This window comes from Lemur catta, chromosome 5 (genome assembly GCF_020740605.2).
Source record: "Lemur catta isolate mLemCat1 chromosome 5, mLemCat1.pri, whole genome shotgun sequence".
Taxonomy (NCBI): Eukaryota; Metazoa; Chordata; class Mammalia; order Primates; family Lemuridae; genus Lemur; species Lemur catta.
Genome location: NC_059132.1, coordinates 22,134,529 through 22,156,697, shown reverse-complemented (window position 1 = coordinate 22,156,697; position 22,169 = coordinate 22,134,529). Strand labels below are relative to the sequence as shown.

The 22,169-nt window shown below is 37.0% G+C and overlaps 1 protein-coding gene across 3 annotated transcripts in view; it reads right to left on the bottom strand.

Annotated features, from left to right (window-relative positions):
* Positions 1-22,169, bottom strand: part of GABRB2 (gamma-aminobutyric acid type A receptor subunit beta2) — a 213,401-nt gene that overhangs the window by 112,728 nt on the left and 78,504 nt on the right. The window lies entirely within an intron of this gene.

Sequence of the window (22,169 nt, the reverse complement as noted above, 5' to 3'; positions counted from 1 at the left end):
GTAGTGTCTTGAGACAGAATCTGCTCCTGGTGAAGATGCTGTGAACACTGCTAAAATGACAACAAAGGATTTAGAACAATACATAAACTTAGTTGATAAAGTAGTGGCAAAATTTGAGAAGATGGACTTCAATTTTGAAAGAAATTCTACTGTGGGTAAAATTTTATCAAACAGCATTGCATGGTACAGAGAAATTTTCATGAAATGAAGAGTCAGTTGATGCCATAAGTTTCACTGTTCTTATTTTAAGAAACTGTCACAGCCACACAACCTTCAGCAACCACCACCCTGATCAGTCAGCAGCCTTCAACATCGAGGCAAAACCTTTCACTAGCAAAAAGATTGTCACTTGCTAAAGGCTCAGATGACCATTAGCATTTTTAGCAATAAAGTATTTTTAAACTATGATATGCACATTTTTTAGACATAATGCTGTCACACACAATGCACTGTAGTATCATGTAAACGTTTATAAGTTTTATTTGCAATGGAAAACCAAAAAGTGTGTGTGACTCACTTTATTGTGATATTTGCTTTATTGCAGTGGTCTGGAACCAAACCTGCAATATCTCTGAGGTATGTCTATTTCTATCTGTTCTATGGTTTCAAAATTTATAGTTAATTCTTAAATATGTCATGGATTGATATCGAAATATTTATGCACTGAGGGCATAGCCTACAGTTTTCATAGGAACAATGGGGTACCATCTTTCTCCTGGCAAACTGTCAATTTTTTTCCAAATGTGCTAAGTGATGGTAAGGATGTGAATGAACAGAGATTCTCAGAATTGCACACACAGGTGCAGCGGTCAAGAACAGAGGTGCTAGAATCACGCAGTGCTGGACTCGGGTCCCAAATATGCCTTTTGCTGGGTGACCTTGAGACAACATACAAAGAGGACCCTCTGATATATAAAAGGTCTTTTTGAATTCTGGAAAATTATTTATTCCAAATTCCATGGCAGCAGAATCTTGAGAATCTCACTAAAACACAATAGGAATAACTTTCTTCTGACTCATGGAAATCATTTAGTTTCCTCAGAAGCTTTTAATCACTTAGACAGAACAGGATTTAGAAGTGTGCAGTGGAGGGTGCTTCAAATGAGTCAGAGCAACTAAAAACTGAAATCGAGAGAGTCCCTTGCAATTGAAGACCAACTAAAACAAAAACATCTAGAAAATAAAATCTATTTGACTAAACATTTCCTCCAGAAACACATCGGTAGTGCAGGGTTGCTTAAAAACACAAGAGGAAAAGGGAACAAAACAAAAGCAACCTTCAACCAAATGATCACACGTTTAGTAATAAGTTCAGTTGACTAGATAAAGAATTAAAGCAGAATGAAATGAATCATAATAAAAAGAAACTGGGGCTAATTTAAAAATAAAAAGAATTTCAAAGAAACAGAAAAGGCTCACAAAAAAGACCATAAATGCTTATGATGAAAATGACATACAATTTACAACATAGGTCACTAAAATATTATTATAGCACATTGGCCAAAAGGCAAGGATGAAAACAAGCCCACCTGATTCCTGGTTGAGAAAAGAAAATTGGTAACAGATGATATCGGGGGGGAAAACGCATGTGACACTGTTTTCATATGAACAAGTTCATTTCATCCAAGCTGGAAGATTGGAACAGGATTTGAAAGAATGAGGGGTTGGTTAACCAAGTTAAAGAATAGTCACGATGTCCCATCTTGGTCTCTGTCTTTTCTCTGTCTCCCTAAAAAGGGGGGGGGTATGGCTTCATAATTCAGTAAAATGTTACTGGGGATTAAAATCTGACAATTAATTGTTTAACAAATGGCTGGATGAGCTCGCTCCACTGTTGTAACAAGAGAAGAAAGAGGAGACTGATGGATGTAATAACAGCCCCCATTTATATGGAGGACTCAAGGGAGGGATGATTAGCTGTTCACATTTTCTGCTATGGTCCAAACAGGAAGCTTTGGTCATAAATCCTAACACTAACATGAAGGGCATGGGGGATTTTGGTTAAATAGAAAGATGACTTGGCTGATAATGAGGGCTGTAAAATAATGAAATGGCTCTCCAGGGTAGATGGTAGATTTTCCTTTCTGGAGATGATGTGTAAAGAATAGGCTCATCTGTCAGGGTGATGTGGGCAGGGCCTACCCCCAGCACAAGTGTGGTCTCAGTGGTGGTCTGTACTTTCTGGTTCACTACAGCAGCCTCTATCTTTAATTCCCAGCAATTGAAGCAAATGCTAAATCCTTTGCAGCCTCAGCACACCTTTGTTAATTTGGCTTGTAATGGATTTTAGCTTAATAAAACAGATGATAACTTTAGGGTTGATAAATGTAATTCCATAACTAAAGAGTTGTAATACGGCCTATAAACATTAAAATATTTCAACGCATGCCTAATGACAATAAGAGCTAGGTAAAGATATATTTCTGCCAGGTAATTATTGATAAAATGGTTTAGGAGTATTCTCAGAGCACTGGGATGCAACATTACATGTTGGTTATAATTTTCATGCTTAGCGTTCCCATTAGTTAAGGCATTTGCAGTGGTGTAACACTACAATATTGCTAATGAGTAATTATTTCTAGAGCAATTATTTTTAAGTGATTAAGATGCATTGTACCACTGTGACATAACTAATGTTGCATTTGCTTTCTCAATAGCCTCCGTATCTCCCCCCTGACTATAAAGAATACTAGACTCTGTCTTTTCCTGGGAGGAAAAAAGATAGACTAATACTTACCAAATGCATGCACTCCCTGAAAGAAATGCAATGCAATAAGCTAATGGCTGATAAATCTTTTTGTTTTGTTTGCTTTTTTTAATTGCAACTTTGTCTCCATATTTGAGGTTTGCAACACGATTTTACAGGATGCATGCAAATTGTAAAATGGTTATGTTAGTGATGAAATTAGCAGATCTATCAATCATCTCAGATAGTTACTTTGTATGTGTGTGTGACAAGAGAAACTAAAATCTACTTATTTAACAAAAATTACTAATTCAATTTTATTAACTATAGTTCACATGTTGCACATTAGCTCTTTAGATTTGGTTAGCATACATATCTGCTACTTTGTATCCTTTGTTCTACATTTCCTCATTTCCCCTCCTTACCACCTCTTCCCAGATAACCTGTTTATTCTCTACCATTAGGAAGTTAAAGTGGGTATAAGGATTTTGAGTTGGATATCCTATAAGTGTAAGACCTAAAATTTGCAAGTTTATCATAACTTGGTCAATGAATTTCAGAAAGCATTAAGCTGCTGAATTGTAATATACTTGAATGACAATAAAAGAATTAACTGGTACCAATGTATTCATACAGAACCTTCATTCTGCATGGTGCTTGGTAAGCCCTGCAGAAGGCATTTTACAAAATTATTAAGATGTAGTGTTTGATCTTAAGAACCTTAAAGGGAAAGCCTATATACAAGATAAACTGATCTAAGAAGATATTACCTTTATAACCTTGGATACATTATTTAACGTCTCTGAGCTTCAATAATAATAGTAAGACAATAATAAACACATCTACCTCTGAGTGTGGATGTAAACATCGAAACAATGCACAAAAATTGTTTAGCATGGAATAAGCATTCCTACAAACTTTAGGTATATATGTAAAATAAGCATTTATTTTTTGTCCGCTTATTATTAGTAGGCATCACACGTTAATTACCAATAATTTGTATCATAAGACCTGCAGTAAGGAAGGTGATTGTAAGATGAAGTAGTCATTGCCAAGAAAATGAGTGTGAGCATATGACCAGAGCTGGGACATTTTAGCAAAATGGATAGAGAAACTCGAATGGTAAGCAAATTCACTGGGATTTAAACCTGGTGAAAGATGGATGAAGGCAAACATGGATGAAGGTTGATCTTAAGTTCTAGGCTTACTAGTTTATATTTTACTCATTGAAAAATGCAGAGCATGGTTATGACATAATAAAGAATAAAAAATGCTAAAATTACAAGGTACTTAAGTCTAATCAAGGAGTCCAAAACTCAAGATGATTAGAGGATCAGGTTTATGACCTCTGTTGTATGAAGAGTAGGCTCAACATAAGACAATAGGGAATGACGAGGACTGAGGTGAACTGGAAAACACATTATCTAAGCAAGGTACCACTTCCCAGCTTTAGATTATTAATGCCATGTGGGAAAGAAGGCCCAGTGTTCCTGATCTTTAGATTTTTAAAAAGATAATTAGGAAATACAAATTGTAAAATGAAATGTTCTAAATTTTAAAACATTGCATTTGTCAAATAAAATACTTCTATGAATTGAATCTGTTCTGAGGGCTGACATTAAGCAGCCCTTGATATAATCTGTAATTTATAAATGAGGTAAACAAGCTTCTGAGAAACTAAGTGCCCTGACACCGAGAAGTACTTAGAGGTTACCAATAGTAGTTCCATCCAAGACCAAACTAAAACTCACTGGAGGTTAAGGCTCTATTCCATTCAGTATGGAATGGTGTGAGCACATGCCCGAGCTAGTATATCTGTGAGGTTTCAGTGCAACTTTCCCTTTACTAATACAATACATGTCCTTGAATTTTAGATCATTTTTCAATACAGCCTCAAAGTGAAAAAATGTAGCAGACAAATACAGGACAAAAACAAAATTGTTTTGTGAGTGTTAGTCCTCTTTTCTTGGTATCAGTTCAGTAGAGAGGAAAGAACAAGTCCTGGGGAGCCATTTGTTCATTTAGACTTGGACACAAACACCAGTGTTTACATTCCCTGCTCATGTAACTGGAGGAGGTCAGTTTGCTTGTCTCTGAAATGGAATAAATGATGCCTAGCCAGCATAAAGAATTGTTGCGAGGATATCATGGAACTGAATAGATTGATGACATGCTGTCACTACAAGTTGAGTGACAAGGACATAAAAAGTGGCTAAAAAACATTGATTTAGGAAAGTCTGGGAAGGAAAATTTCATTCAAGGATCAAGAAAGGATGTTCTGATATGAGCATTTATGTTCAAGTTCGCTGGGAAGTATAATTTAAAACCCAACCATGATAACGGCCGATTAAATTACTAATAAAGTACTCTCCCATTCACATAATATAGGTAGGTGAAAAATTCGGACCATGTTAAAGCAGAAATAAAAAAGAATAGGTTACACATGGTATTGTTAAGATAATTCTTTATAATGCATAGCAGGGTAGAACAGTTGTGAGTTTAAGTCAACTTTCACAGTTAAAGGAAATGAGCTGAGTTACTACAAATTTTCAAGAAAATCGATGAGTTGGGGAAATAAGAAAGATTTGTAACAGGAGAGTTCTCCTGTATTTACAATTGCATTTCCAAAAAACACAGAATTAGCATTTTTGAAAAGAGATGGGATAATATTTGGAACCAATCTTAGATTTGGACCTGGCATTTCCATCTCTGTGACACTGGGGATATTATTAATTCATCTAACTCTCAGTTTCCTTTTCTGTAAAATGTAGATAAAAATGCCTATTTTATATCAGTGTCTGTGAGAAATCACACAAGATGATGTTTAGAGGCACCTAGAACAATCACTTTCAAATCCTGAGTGTTTGATATATGTTAACTCTTACCATCATTCTCTGAGTGAGATCAAGAATATGGTACAGTATTTTTTAAAGAAAGAAACGAAGCAATAGAGTAATAAAAGTGCTATTGCAATAAAATATTGCAATTAATACTTGGGGCACATACATGCACAGATGGTATGATGACTTTCTATATCAAAAGTATAAAATTTATGACAGGTTTACAATAGAATATTCATATTTATGCCTTCTTTTTACATAATTACCAGGAATCCTCTGTCAAACAGTAGCCTCCATAACAACAGGTAACATATTAAGTACACCTTTTGTATTTGTCCTAACAATTAATGAACTATCCTACAAAAAACTACATAGATAAAGCTCTTAACAATACAGAGTAGTTTCTAGATTTTCCCTGCACAGTTTTTGTACTTCTTTCTCCAATAATGTTTTTTTTAAGAGAAAAAATGCAAAACACAATGAGAGATATTTAATATAACAGTTCCATCCTCAGATTCTTGTGAAAATACATATCTAAGATTAGCAATTTCCTAAGGTGGTTATTTAATCAATTTTCTCAATTCTGGATAACATGATTTCATATTTAAAGCATAATTAATATAATATTTAATTTAAGCAGACATTGAACTGGTACCATTTATAAGGCTGGTATTCACTAATTATGAAATGTTCAATAAAACTTGGGGAGTACCTTATCTGTCTGAAGAATTAAGCCATGTGCAACAAGTTATATGAAGGATGGGTATGTATTACGTGAATATACCTTTATTTTTCTGCAAAGTACAAAATGGACATATAACATAATTTTCTGTAAAAAAAAATTCAGAGAATGCTGAAGAAAATCCTGCCTCACCTATTAATGATGAGGATCTCTGAAGGTATAATTATAGGTTATATTTTCTTTTAACATTAAATATTTTTGAATACTTTCTAAATTTTCTGTGATGAATATGTATTATTTAGGTAACCAGAAAACAAAGCCTTACTGTTATTAAAAGGAGGTGGGGAAGAGAAAGAGAGAGAAAGAGAGAAAGAAAGAGAGAATAAATTCATCCATGGTGGTGGGCAGGAGACAAAATAATTTTTCAACCTCCAGTGCCTTATATTTTTATAAACACATAATTGAACAATAATGCCAACAATCATGCTGCCAACTCTGTAAGCCCATATAGCCTATAGATATGTCAGACATGGAACAGTGATGTCCTAAATTGAATAAATATATGAGCAAAATTTCTTGCCTATAAAATATGCGGCTTGACTTTAAACTTACGGATTTTCTTTCCTATAACATAGGAGTTACAGCTAAGGAAGCAAATTGTTCACACATTCTGTACCTTCAATTATCAAGACTAATTCTTGGTTAATTATAAGTCATGTCTTCACAGAAAGATGAAAGTGAAAGGGGCAAAACAGAGCAATTATTGTAATTCCAGAAATGAAAGAGACATGGATCCAGCATTAAGTTCTATCACGGCCAGCTGCATGACTTTATGCACATTACTTATCCTTTGTGGGATTCACTTGCCTCTTGTGTAAAAATCCCCACCTCATGGAGTGAAAGCACATAACACATCTATTAATAATACTGTGGCTCGCACAAAATAACTACTCAATAAATGTGAATTACAATGGATGATAGAAAGAGCACATGAACAAATGGAAAAACTAAAGAAACACGTAAGCAAATAAAATATCATATGTAAAAGCATCCCTTTTGCTGGTCAGCGGCCTCATGGAAAGCGTAATGGAAACTCAACCATGCTATCCTCCATGGGGAGCTGTAACTAACAGCACCGAGATCTCCTCTCATCAGCACAGAGAAACGGAGGTACGTGCCCATTCCTAGTGCTAATCAATCTGCCTGCAGCACGAGTAGGACATCACTGTCCTGGGCCCCCTGCGATTCCACAGATGGCAGCCATTCAGTGACCGCTACCTGGGTCAGATTGTAAAGAATTCCCGGCCACTGACACTTACTCTGCTTTACCCCGCCATTTCATTCCCTTTTACTCTCTCTCCTCTTTTCTTGATCTAGGAATCCCCTCTATCCCTGTGACATGTTTCCCCATCTCTTCATGCAAATAGTGCTATCCAGAGATGTCAACAAGTCTAGTGTCCCAAAATCTCTCTCGATTCAGTTGGTTCTCTTTACTAGAGAGCAGTGGCATAAATAAATAAGGAAATGGAAGTCACATTTTGAAGCATAGAGATGTCACAGCTCATGCAAGGAAAATATTCACGTTCAATACCTGGTTTGAAGTGAATACTGTCTACATAGGTAGCCCTTACCCTGAAATTCTCCTGAACACCAAATTGTGTCTGCAATAGCTGACATCATCTGGGACAAGGAACTGCACCCTTCCCTCCCATCTTTTCTTCCCCACCAAATCTTTATGGTCAGCAGCTACAGTAATGATCTATTATAAATTTGGTTCTACGTGTATTTTACATTTTGTTCTACCCATGCCCACAGAAACAGAAAACTTGCAAGGATGAAACAGCTTTTGTAATTAAAGATATTTGTCACTGAATAAGGATTATTTGATTTTTCAGAATTTTAAAATACTATGAATAATGAAGTTGAGCTAAGCATCCCATTTTATGATAGAAAAAACAGAAGCCTGAGCATCAAACAAAAAAGAACAAAATCACAATAAACGAAAGTAGCTTGGGGATAGAGCGTCTTCCTTGTCTAAGGTGTCTGGGATTTTTGCAATAAAGTAAATATTAAAACTAAAGCCTATTCAGTGACACAGACTTAATTCAGCTTCATAGGTGATTCTAGAACTTGAGGTTTCCCAAATCAGAATGTCTCATAATTCATATTATTTAGAACTGGTCTCAGAATAAAAGCCTTCTTTTGCCTAGAATTTAGAAGTGCATTTTCGTACCTGTGTTGCTTTCTCCCTCTGTTCTTTCAATGCATATTTCTGCCCAGCCCCTGGCCACCCATGCAGAACACACAGAATTTTCCTCATCCAGGTTATAACTCCACCTACCGCAAGGGCACGGCATGAGGTATGTCTCATCCCATCATCAGAGGTAGTGACTGACTGTTTAGAGATTCAGGAACCTAACAAGGCTTCATGAATTAACCCTTAATTAATCACAATGGTGTAGTAGTTAAGAAAGAGGCAGTTTGAGTGGGGGGTAATGTTCTCATTATCACATTATGAGCTTCTTTGCGATGGTATAAATTGAACCTCAAGCTCCTTGTATCTAACTTCTCAAAGGAAAAATTAACCCATGAGTCCAACAAAATGGGTTCAAATACTTAAGATTAGGGAAAAAAATGCATTTGGGGCAAATATGTTTTTTTCCCCCACGTGGCAGTCTCCCTCAACTCCTCCCACTGTTGTCCTTTCCCCCATCACAGATGAACACAAGGGAACATATATATTCACCCTTGCTCATACACATAACACACACACACACACACACACACACACATGCACTCTCACTCTGAAGTATGGGTAAGATAGCCCAAATAACATAAAGACATACCCTATGCTAGGCAAAGAATATGATATCTCTGCTCTGCAATCAATGAAAAGCTATATACATTTTAATCACATAATATTTGAGCATCATGAATAAAAGAGAACAGCCCCTTGAACTCAGCTGTAATGAATTTTCTGAGACCTGTGTCTGAAAGCCCTAGCTCTCATTAGAAAATGTTTTCTCATTGACTCATTCTATGGTAAGAGGCTAATACAGGTCACCTAAATTTCACCTTGGTGCAGTTCTCTCCACCTTGGCATCTCTGTATATCTTTTAAAATATTGTGCTCATTGCAAATGATAAAGTAATATGAGAAAATATCATGCCAATGGACATTTCTACAGTCAACTCATATTTGCATTTAAGTCACAATTTGGGAAACTGAATTCATGACAATTGCTGATCTTTGTCTTCAAAATGAATTCTTATCATCTGTTGAAATCGACATCACCTGAAGCACAATCTCACTGTCAAAGTAGTTTTCCTCATCAATAAAGGGAAATGCTACACATTGTCTACCAAACAAGACAATTAGATTTTTTCATGTCATTTGAACATAATAATCTTCAATAATTTGGTTCCAAATGATTATCAGTTTGATTTTATGCTTCTCTTTCTACTCCTCTTAATTTATCTCAGTGTGCAAACCCATTGTTAGACCCTCTTTCGCATGAATTGCCTGCATGAGAGACAGTGATAAATCCATTTGGAGAAAAATCCTACAGAGGCCACAGATTGCATTTAACTGATAAATAGAGCTGGGTAGTTAGACTGATAAAATAGAAGTGCTGTGGAGAGATGGCAATTACTCAATCACCGATGCACATATTCCTTCAACAAATATTTTCTAATCGACCCTTGTGGGAGTGGCACTCTTCAAAGATGCTAGGATACCACCACTGGGGAACAAAACAGAGGTCCCTGCTCTCATAGAGCTTATATTCTAGTTGCCATAGGCCAGCAAGAATAGTATTACTAAACAAATAAATTTAGTTATGCAGAACAAAAAAGGCAGTGATGTGAAAGAGAGGGAACAGAAAGTTCTGGGTAAAGTAGCACTACTTTATCTTCTTCCTGTGAACACATGAGTTTGTCCTGCCCTTGGGACCATTGTACTTCTGTCTAACTGGAACACTCATTCCTCAGATCTCTGCCTGTCTGGCCTTTAGTAATAATATTTTGATTCAAATGTCACCTTTGAAGGTAGGATTTTATCCTTCTCTTCCAGTCACTTTTTATCGGATAGGTGTGCTTAATTTTCTTTATCAAATTCAGCACAATTTTTAAGCCTCATATTTATCGCTCAGTATCCCTTTAGCTAGTTCTTTATGCATTTCCATCGCTAAGTATAAACTTCAGGAGTTAGGGACTACATCTGGCTTATTTATTCCTGCACCCCCTATCCCCCACCTAGAGCAACAAGAGATGCTCTCTCAGTAGTTGACTGCATGGACTGATGCATAAATGAATTAAAGATTCAACAGTTCACTTAACTACAATACCTGTTTCACTAAACGTAAGTTAGAGCTACTAATATTTTTTCCAGTTTCCTTTTGGAACACTACAAAGACATTCCTAATATTTACATAGTCAAGAGGAAAAATTACATCCAGCTATTAGTCTTATGAAAATTCTGAGTATGTCCCTGCCTGCTCTGTCACCTTCTAGTCCATGCTCAGGGTCGTTTCTCTGCATTAAACCCATTACAGCAACATAAAGGATGCAGGCTCTGGAGCCAAACAGACCTGGAATCTATCCTCAGCTTTGATGTGTATAATTGTGTCACTCTGAACAAGTTACTGAATTTGTCTAAACCTCAGTTCCCTTTTCTTTAAAAACTGAATAATTTATCATTTACTTTTGACCACATCTGTAAAAGTTACATGACATTATTATTTTCCATTTAGAGTTAGTTGACTTCCAAAAAGACCCAATGACTCCCATGTCTGACTCCAGAGTTTGGCTCTTTCTTACTTATCCTACCCTACCTACCTCTCTTCATCTCTCTGTTACATATTTTCTTCCCTTCCTAACCTCCACGTTTTTGAGTCATGGAGATTGGATGTCTAGTTTGTCTTTGTGTATCCCTAACTCCTGGCACAAGGATTTACCACCCCCATTCCCTCTTGCCACAAATCATCCCTCACTTAATATGATGGAAAACAGCAGAACGGGTCAAGGTTAGGTACATGGAGTGATGCTAATAATAATGGCAACTCATCTTTATAAACAACTTATTATGTGCCAGGTACTTTACTAAATGTTTGCCATCATTTCTTTTCACTTAATCTCCCCAATGATCCTATAAGACAGGTACTACTAAGCACTGTTTTACTGATGACAGAGCCGAAGCTCAGAAAGAGGGAGTCCAGCTACTTTGTGATAAAGGCCTTGAAACAAAGCAGCCAGACCCCCAACTCCTGCTCTCAACACTCTGTAGTACTACTATCCCAATGGTTCTGTGTTCTTTGGCTTCATTATGCAATGATGTAAAACGCACAGATGCCTCCTAGTATTTTAATGCCAGAAGCATCTTTGGTCTTTATCCTTGTCTTTTCAATAAGTTTCCCTTAGTTGTTAGCCTGTTACAGCTGCTAAAATATAAAGTCCTAATTATTTTCTCCATTATGGCTAGTGGGAACAATCCAACATGGAATTAGTGTCTTCCTCTAAGGATTGATGGCCGTTTAGCATTTTGTTGCCTTTTATTCTGTCCATAAGAGTGCAGATAATGAGCTACTTCTAAGAAGGAAAATGGCTTGAGCATTTCATAATATGGTGAATGTGATTTGAGTCATTAACCTATTATACTTGTTTGGTTTCCAAAGGGAAAGCTTGCTTTATTTGTGGCCTCCAAAATAAAGAGGTAGAGATGGGCTAGAAATCTTTCCCTACCACCTATTTAGCAAAGCAAGTAACTAAGAATCTTTTAACAAAAATTTTTTGGATGTAATTTCCATAGATTAGGTAATTTGTTATCTTTTCCCTTTCTTCCCCTTAATGGGAAATAAGGCTGAAACAAATATCTATTATTTGTTCCAGAAAATAAATACAGAGTTTCTTCAGTGTATTTCAGGGTCTTCTCCAATCGTCTGGTAGACAAAGGTTCCCTTCCAGTTACCTGAAAGTTAGAGGCATGCCTGTTGCCTCACGACCCTTTGCTCTTCCCTCCAGACCGAGTATTGACACTAGAGTTACAATCAAGAATGTCAAAGTGAGAATGATGTTGGTACAGCCTTGAAGTGATAGTGCACAAGGCTATTTGGATCATTTCTTCCTGAATTACAGAGGAAGAAGTGAGTTTCTTCCATCCAGCTGAAAACCCTATGAGCAAGGTAATTCTCAGGTGGCCTCTCTAGTCTCTGGGAACCTTAGAAGTTGCGCTGAGAAGTTGCACTGCAGACAACATGCCAAGGGGCCTCCTCACTTCCAGTACAGTTTGGCATACTTGGCTAATTAAATTGAGTCTTACTCTAATCTTACAGTGGTCATGTTTCCCTGGTGTGCAGCCCTCTTGAAATGTCACAATATGGCTATAAAACTGTGAAATAGAACAGAATTTCAAAAATTTTTATACCTCAAATTACAAACTGTGGTGCATGTAGCTTTTCTTTAAACTCAGGTGTTCAGAAAAGGGAAACAAAAATGACCTCCCATGTTTAAGTACTTGTATAAGAGAAACTCTTTTAAGAATAAGGATGAAAGGAGATATGAAATTTAGTTACACCCGAGGAATGTACTGTATATGCTGTATTGATGGGAAAAGCCCTGGGCTAGCCACCAAAAACAGTGCACGGGTTCCTATTGTGGAGTCCTGTTTAAAACTGACAGAGCCCTATTCATCCATTACAAACATGACTAAGACATCTCTTTAGAGGGGAGATGAATGACTACTTATAGTTCTTTTCAGGAGCCTTGGAAACTCAGGCTTTTCATTCTTCTCCATCCATCAACGTGTTCAGGACCTGTTTTCTCAAGAGTGTTTTGCATTCATCAATGTGGAAGAGACTGCATTCTTTGGAAGTTGGAGGAGGTGACTGACTGAGGTCATGGGCTTTGATTTCAATCTGAACCCTGAATAGCAAGTTACATTCTCCCCAAAGCCTCAGTATCCTCCAGTATAAAATGGAGATAACCACATCCTGCCTTCGCAAAATTGTTCAATGTAAATGAGATCATTCAAGGCTTGATGTATAAAAAGTACTCAATCAATGTTACTACTGCTACTATGACTATCTCAATTAAACAAGTGTTCACTTACATTGCCTCTGAATAGGTCTTTTTCTGTTTAAAACTCTGTCAAAAAAAAAACTTAGTACAAAATATAGAGTTCTAGTCAAACTCTATATTTTGCCCATTTGCCAAGCAAGCTGCCAGCAAACGCTGCCAACAAAATTTACCGATTTCATGAATTCAGAGTGGTGCAAAAGTTACTCCAAATGTGACTGGAGAAAACCTAATCTTTAATGCTAAGAGCAATCTGCATTGTTTTGAGGTTCAATTTATGGAAGGTCCTTCTGTTGTTCTTCAGTCTTAATGTAAGACAAACAGGAAAACAATGTTGCTGCTATGGATATGCGTATACATACACATACACACACACACACACACACACACACACCCCTACGGACAGACATATATATGTATATCTCTACCTATAAACGTAGACATATACACACGCAGCAACAATTTTAAACATTTACTGGGAAATGCTTTGCTCAAAATAAAACAAAATCAAACAAAATAAAATAAAGATCTGGCTTCTTTCCATATTCACATTATTCCAGTGACTCAGAGGGTTCACGCCTAATGAAATCAGAAATATGCAAGTCCTACCTCTAAATGCGCTACGTATACCAATGCTATAAATAGATACTTTCACAAGTCTGTGAATAAAATGTCCTCAATGAATTTCAATGCTTCTCTTCTTTGTAGACAAGGTCTACTTTAATGCCACTGCTGTACTCGGTCTTTGGGCCTGCCAAGATCCTGTCCTTTCTTGGGAATGCAGCTGGTGTCTTCCCTTCTTCAAAATCCCCAGAGTCCTTGGCCATTCCTCTTCGCTGCAGCAGTCCCCTTCACACCTTCGGTTTCAGTGCTGCCACAGCCAGCTTTCATGTGACAGAAATCAAAAGACATGAGGACAACTAGGGACCCATCCAGCTGGAGGAAAGGAGACCCAGTGACTACTTGGCCATGATGAGTCAGTAATATTAAGGGGGAAAAATAGGGGAAAACTTGCTTCTTTAAATGTTTTTTATTTAAAATCCAGCAGAAGGTTGCAACTAACAGAGCCCTGGATTATTTCCTATGGTTGCAAAATACATCCTGTCTCTCCACTTCCAAAGTTTGAGGAATGATGTATTTCAGATCCTACTACTGTTGATTTAGATTTGAAATATTTACTAATGTCAGTCAGACAATGATGACTCCGAGTGACCAAATAAGTCCACCAGCAGCAGCAACATGATACCAAGCCCTGGACTGTTGGGGTTAGGAGTTTGGGATTCTGCTCTGTGCTTTGCCATTCATCGTCTCTATGATGTCAGGTACAATTGTCCTTGAAGATGGCAGAAATTGCTTCTACATTCATTTATTTTTAATTTAAATGATATCATTTTATAGGAAAAATTATGGGAAAGAAATTTCTATTAAATATTAATTGCAGTTCTTTAAAGAGGATGCATTCTATAATGCTCCATCATATACATCTTTTTCCACACAGGTGGAGGCAGGTGAAGGTGATATGTTTTCTGCTTTGAAGACTGGGAAAATTTAGAGGATAGGTTCTCACACTCTGGCCAGCAGGACTAATATTCTTGATAAAATCTCTCTTGTTCTGTTTGACACACTACATTTGCCCAATATCTCTATGAAAATGAATTAGGAAATCCAAGTTAAAAATTGATATATTAATGTTTGATGAACTACATTTCAGTGTGGGATGGGTACTCAGTCTTCCTGTGGTAAAACTTCAGGAGGAGAGGAAGAGGGTGAAATTAATAAAACCCTGCCTGTCTAAATTCATTACAGGCTAACATTATCCTTTGCCATTTTCCCAATGACAGGACATACATAGCGGGAGGTGGTTGAATTGCCTTCTGCTTCCTGCTGAATCTTTCTTTAAGAATGTGAACCTTTAATCAGAAGTGACAAGTTTCTGATCTAATGTTACATATGGGAAGTGTGCAGACATTTGAAGTCATGTCCTCCCCACTCACATTAAAAGACAAACAGCTATTTTTAGATGAGACAGCCACCATTGAACGAGTAAAAAAGCCATTCCTTCCATAAGAACTAGTCTAACAAAATCAGTACCAGTACATCTTCTGAGCCATTTCTTTAACTAACGAGACTATTGAATTACGACAGCACAACTATAAGATTATAAATTGCACTGCAAATAGCTTTGCCTGTTTCTTATCAAAATACTAGTAAGTTTTAAATAACAGTCCTGAGTTTTATAGCAACAACCACATATTTCACCTTATATCAAATCTTACATTGGATGGAGGAAAATAACTTAAATATGTCCTATAATGGTTAAAGAATGATGATGAGGAGGGTTTTATTGACATGAGGGTTTTATGATACTTTCATTGTTAAATCAGATCGCAAAACAGTATAATATGAATGTTTTTTATTAAAAAAACTACATCGACACTGCTAAAAAGAAAAATATCTGAAAGATTATAGAGCAAGGTACAGGTAGTGGTTATCTCTGGGTGGTAGAATTAGGGGTAATTTTATTTTCACTGAATTATAGTTTCTAAATATTCGATTAGAAATGTATCATTTCATAACTGGACAAGTATTTTTATTGTGCTTTTTGAAGAGTTTTCAATGTGATAAAGTGCTCATGATGTAATATTAATGACTTGGAATGAATAATATAAAGCCCAATTTGGATTTAGATTTCAAGTTTGCATAAAAGTATATACCGTTATGCTCATGAAAAGATGCCATCAATTGATAATTTGGGTTGACTGATGTCTTATGTACCTGAAAGTACTGATGTTTTAGATTTCTTAATGCATTAGATGATTTTTTTTTCAAGGAGATAAATACAATTGCCAGAGCACTGAAATATGTTAAATGTTGCTATATACATAATCGGAGTCCTAAAAGGATGTATGTCATACATTAGCAAATCACAGAATTACAGGCTTTGTTGAGCTAGAATAAACAGTTAGAAATCATTTAAATGAGTGATTAGAAGAATCACTACTTTCAGAAAACAATGCAGGTCTCCTGATTCCATGTCCCATGTAATTATTCATTAATTTTTGAAATCTAATAAATATCATATTTTAGGTAAATAATAGTCTGAAGTATATCTACATAGCCTTATTTATGGTCACATCAACATCAGACTAAAACTGATTTTTACCTGCTCGTGCTTTAGCTGGGTTCGTTGATAGAAATTCTATTATTTTCTATGTCATTTTTCTTTGCAGTGTTGTGAAAATGACCCAATTGGGCCAATGTTATTTTGGAATAGCATACATTTCCAATCTGTCTGAAACATATGCTTTTTAAATTGCTAGGAATTCTTCTCGTTAGTCAAGTAAAAAGTCTTTTGTTGCCACTTCTATAGCTGGACTACTTCCAAGAAAACTATTCTTCCCCATATCTGGCCATATCTCTTGACAGAAATCTTTAGATAATGTAGTAAAATACAGAAAGTATTTGATTTTATGATCCAGTTGGAATAAATGAGTTATCATCAACTATGACCAAGAGTGAAGGTGAGTGGTATGGTCTCAATATTTGTGTCCCCCAAATTCATGAGTTGAACCTAATCACCAATGTAACAGTATTAAGAGTGGGTTTTTTTGGAAGGTGATTATGTCCTGAGGGCAGAGCCCTCATGAACGGGATTAGTACCCTCATAAAGATTCCCAGGAGAGCCGCCTTGTCCCTTTCACCTGCTGAGGACACAGGGAGGTGTCTTCTGTAAACCAGGAAAGAGGCCCTCATGAGACACTGAATCTGCTGGTGAGTTCTTCTTAGACTTCCTAGCCTCCAGAATTGTAAGAAATAAATTCCTGTTGCTTATAAAGCCACTCAGTTTATGATATTATGTTATAGCAACCCAAATGTACTAAGACAGTGAGAATCTATATTCAAGGATTTCATTAGTCTTCAGCCACAAATTACAATTTTTAGCTGAAAAAGCATTATCAATAACTTAATTATTCCTGTAGCTCTTTAAATAAAGTTGAGAAAATAGAGGAGTGATAAGACATGATGAGAAGAAAAGAAAAGGCCTGGTTTCAGAGGAATCCTACAACACTTGATTAAATGAGAGTTCCTGAGTGCATGCTACAAATGAGGCACTGGGTTTGGGGCTACAGGGTGGCTTTTAAAGCTTATCACGACCAACTGGGTCTTAAGCCAGGCATCTATCTTCCTTATTAGTCATCTCAAGCTGCCAAATGCAATGGCTGGCGGGAGACAACTGGCTCCACTGTCAGTGTGTGTCCTCAACACTGCATGACAATCCTTTGAGTTTTCTTTAGTAGTTCTTGTTCTAGACATGCCTGGCCTAGTCCATGCCCATTCTCTTCACCCCTGTTCTTCTTGCTCTGGGAACCAGCATCTTACTTCACAGAGCAAGAAAAAGACAACTGGGACATTCTATAATTTCCCACCCATCCATCCTTCCATTTCATTATTAAATATTAAATAATATTAAGTATTATCCTCCAATTACTGTGCCACTCCAAATATATAATCTCATTTTCTAATCTCACAGATTATACATTCTTTTATATTTCACGATCACTGATTCACAGAATGATTGGATTGTATTGATATCATATAAGTTTGCCCCTCTTTCTTTTGCATGAGGAAAATAAAACCTGGAGAATATGCTTAAGGTTCAATGAGAAATCAGGAACAAAAGTCCAAATTAAAACCCAAATCCCATTATCATTACCAATTTCTGACTGCACTGCCCATTTGGACTCATTTGTCTATCTGGGTAACATTAGAACTCTGTTCCCTGAGCCTCTGAAATGATTACTCACCTGAAAAGCAATGGGATAACTGCAAGTATGATGTAATCTTATGCTTTTGGAGATGGGGAAACAGGGATCCAATCAGGATGAAAACTGTTAGAACTTAGTCTATAACAATAAGGCCTAAAATATTTTCTACATTTCTCAGTCTTGATGTCCATCTTCTGAACTCCCCAAGGGCACTGACTGTATCTCAGTGCAAGCTTGCTAAGCAGCTGGTGTGCATGCTCAAAACGCTTACTAAACAAACACAATGTACTAGCATGTGTAGACCCAGATCTCTTGCTGTGCATAATCAGAAGCAATGGACATGCTCTTGCAGAAGGAAGCTTTCATAACGTTAGCAAGGTTGTAGCAGAAGAGCCTCTCTGGGCTACGGCTTAGCATGGCTATAGGTGGTCATGGATCTCATCCGCCAAGCCACGCATCCCCTGGGATGAGAGGACCTCGTCTTCAGACACAGCTACTCAAAGCAGATGTGTGTATATGATTCTCTACCTCCAAGAGATCAGTAACATCATGCTTTGGCTGCAGACCTTTTAAATCTTGAGTGATATTTACTAGATAATAGACCTAGAAGTACCTAAACCTCTGAAACACAATTTTTTTTTTCTTTTCCAAATTTTATTAGGAAAATTTTCAAACATACAGACAATGTGCGAGAACAACACACTGAATACCTACATACCCACCATTCAATTCAACAGGCATATACATTTTGCCATACTGCTTTCTCTCTTTTATTACATTTTAATACCTGAAAAGTTCACTGAAGAAACCCCTATGAAAGAAGCTCACTCAGTTGCTGTGAATGACTGGCCCTCCCTCACCCTTCCAGCCAATCTTTGTTTGTCTCAATGAGAGGGGAGTTTAAGTTAGTCATTGCCTTGAAATCACAAGACATTCAGCTCAGAGGCGTTGTTCTACCCAACATTTTGGTCACTTCCTGATATTTAAAGTTTTCCCTGTGCCATCCTTCTACACCCAGGTTTCATGGTTGCCTTTCAGTTTTTCTCATCCAGAGTGATAAACTTAGACACTACCTAGTTCTTTACAACGACCTTGCCTGTGCCCCAGAAATCCACACAACAAAAATCACCCCCTAGTACAGTGGAACTGGGGTGAACCTCAGGACCCAAAGATGCGCCTTCCATAGAACACTCAGGCCTACTGTTCTGTAGGACGTTATTCTATCGATCAATAAAAAAGTCTCTATCTATCTAGCTTTCCTTATCCTGTTTTCCTGTGTGTGAGCTCAGGTGATTCCTTCTATTCTTTATTCCCACCTTGCCAGCACGTAAAAGCAGGACAGAATGGAGAAGAGCAACATCTTTGCATTCAGACAACTAAGCTCAACTACGTTCTCCTGCACAGTGGCTGTGGAACTTGGCACACAAGTTTCTTCACTTTTGCATGTAAGATGCAGAAAATAATAACTCACTTTGTAGGGCTAAAGTTAATATTGAATGAGATAATATATGGCAATTTCTGGCACCGTGACAAGTATGTGCTAAGTCCATTAATGAGTACTAGCTACTGATATTAATATTATTAATATTTTAAGTGTTGTTTCAGTGCAGCCACTATTGAATATAGATGCAGGATAAATTTCTTACTAGACTGTCAGCGACAGAAAATGACTGGGGTAGGGGTGGGTAAGTAGGAGGAGGGGCCAAGTATTGCTGAATCAACCTTGACATGTTAATTTTAACTGAATTCCTTTTACTTACCTACTATAAATGAACCTCCTGAAGTTGAGAAAGGAATATCTAGACCGCATTACATTTCCAGCTAAGAAACAAAGTGTTCTACTATTTATGCATTTAAACTGCACAGAGGGAAGTAAAACTCAGTGGAAATCAAGTAGGTAGAAGAGGGGGAGAAGAGGATGGGTGAAAATCTACCTAACAGGTACAATGAACACCATATGGGTGATTGGCACACTTTATAACCCTGACTCAAGCATAACAAAATCAATCTATGTAGCCACAAACCTTTGTAACCCAGTAATAGTTTGAAATAATAAAAAAAACATAAGGAAAATGTGGAATGGACATTTATAATTTTCCTGAAAAACCTTCCTATCATTTTCACATTCAGAATTAACAATCTAACTGAGAGAACAATCACAATTCATGAGCCTGCTCCATGCAGATGTGTTAATTTGATGCACGTCAGATGTGTTCAGAAACCCGTACAATTTGCCAACAGCCCTTGTTGGAAGTGGGAATGGGAAAATGATGATTTCCTACTGTCACAAGTTTAAGGCACAACAATGATGTCCAGGTGGTCTTACTGCTAAGAATGAGTGGTCATCGTTTTTTGCCTGATTAATGACTTAATGACATAAAAAAAAGCCAATTTATCATCCACACTGGTCCTCCCTTTTGCCTTTGAATTCCAAAGACATTGTGATTGCTGATTTTCCCATCCTCTCAACTTTGCATATACACATTCATAAATTCATTCTCAACCTTTACTGAGCTGCTATTTACGGTGCAGATGCTTTGTTAGTGTTGGATATACAAAGAAGAATATGATGTGTTCTCCATCCTCAAGATGTGTATCCTAGTGAGACAGGAAGAGCTGATTTCTGCGTTATTCCTATGAAGGTGAAAGGATATGATGGGCAAAATGCATCGAGCGCCGGGTCTGCCCTGGGTAACTTACCATTTCTATGTCCCCTGCCTTCTCCCAGACTTTTACCTTCCTCTGTGCTTAACTTTTAAAAAGTGTAAACTACAACCTCTTTCATCCGCCTGTTTTCCACTGTCCACTCAGTCATCCTCCCATCAAGGTCTTTGTGAAACCTCATGTTTTGTAGTTGATTCCAAGTACTAAGTTCGGTACCATGTATCCATTGAACACAATTCTTTCCCTTACTACTTTCAAAGTCTACCACTTTGCTGGAATCTTTTCAGACTTTACCAGTCAACTTATTTTCTTTCTCCTCTGATTCCTTCTTTCCTAAGGCGTGTACGTGAGCAGTGCTGGTGTCTAATTTCTGTCCTCACCACTAGTGCCTGACAGAGTACAAACACGCACTCTCGCTCTCTCTCTCTGCCGCTCTTGTTCCTCCCTCCTTTGACAGCATAATGTCTTTTTCTCTACAAATGTGATAAACAAAAAAGCTAATTCTAAGGATCTAAGAAAACACATCAGTCAGCTCTGAACACAGCAGAAAATTAAAATGAGATAGAATAGATGAGAAAAATGCAGGAGTGGAGGAATCCCTATGTAGTGGTTGGGGTCTCTGGCTCTGAACTTGGAACAGGGTTCGAATTCCATCTCCAAAGATTACTTTCTTTGTGACCTTGGGCAAGCTGCATCCGCTTCTGTTTCTTCATTTGAAAATAAAGATAACAGCAGTTCCTAAACTATGAAGTTGTTGAAAGGACTGACTATTATAATGCATGGAAAGCACTTAGCCCAATGTCTGATCTCTAACAAGTGTTCAACTAATGAATAATACTATTATTATCATCACTATTAAGAAAAGGCAACCATATATTTATGTAAAACAGAAGGCAACTGAAAAATGTCAGAGGCAACCGAAAAATGTCAGAATTTAGAATTTCTCCCCCTATAATGCAGATAAATCCTTTATATTGTAACGTTATGAGAGTAAGATAGACACAATTTTTCTTTATTTTTTCCAGAAAACTATTGCTTTTGATACAAAATAAACTTCAGAAGAAGAAGCTGTCTTATTTTACAAATCATTCTCACCCAAATAACAAAGCATCACAATTCCTTTCTGACATAGAGGTACATTTAAGAGTGTACATTCATATTAATAAACATGAGCTAACTACTTCATTTATTTGCAAGTCTGATTGCTCCTTGGAGGGTGAGAGGGTACAGTAAGCTTTCCCATCATCGGAGGACCATGACCCAGTTCAGGCAGCTCAAGAAGCAATTTACAAAACCCAGCATCTGCCACATTCAAACAATTATTTGGCATTTATAATTTTTTTTCCATACTAAAGAAACCTTGTCTCTCAGCTATTTTTATATTGTTTATCTCCACTCCTTAAAGAAAGCAGCTTTAGGATCAGCAGCTGATATTGGAAGATAATTCACTAAAACTTAGTC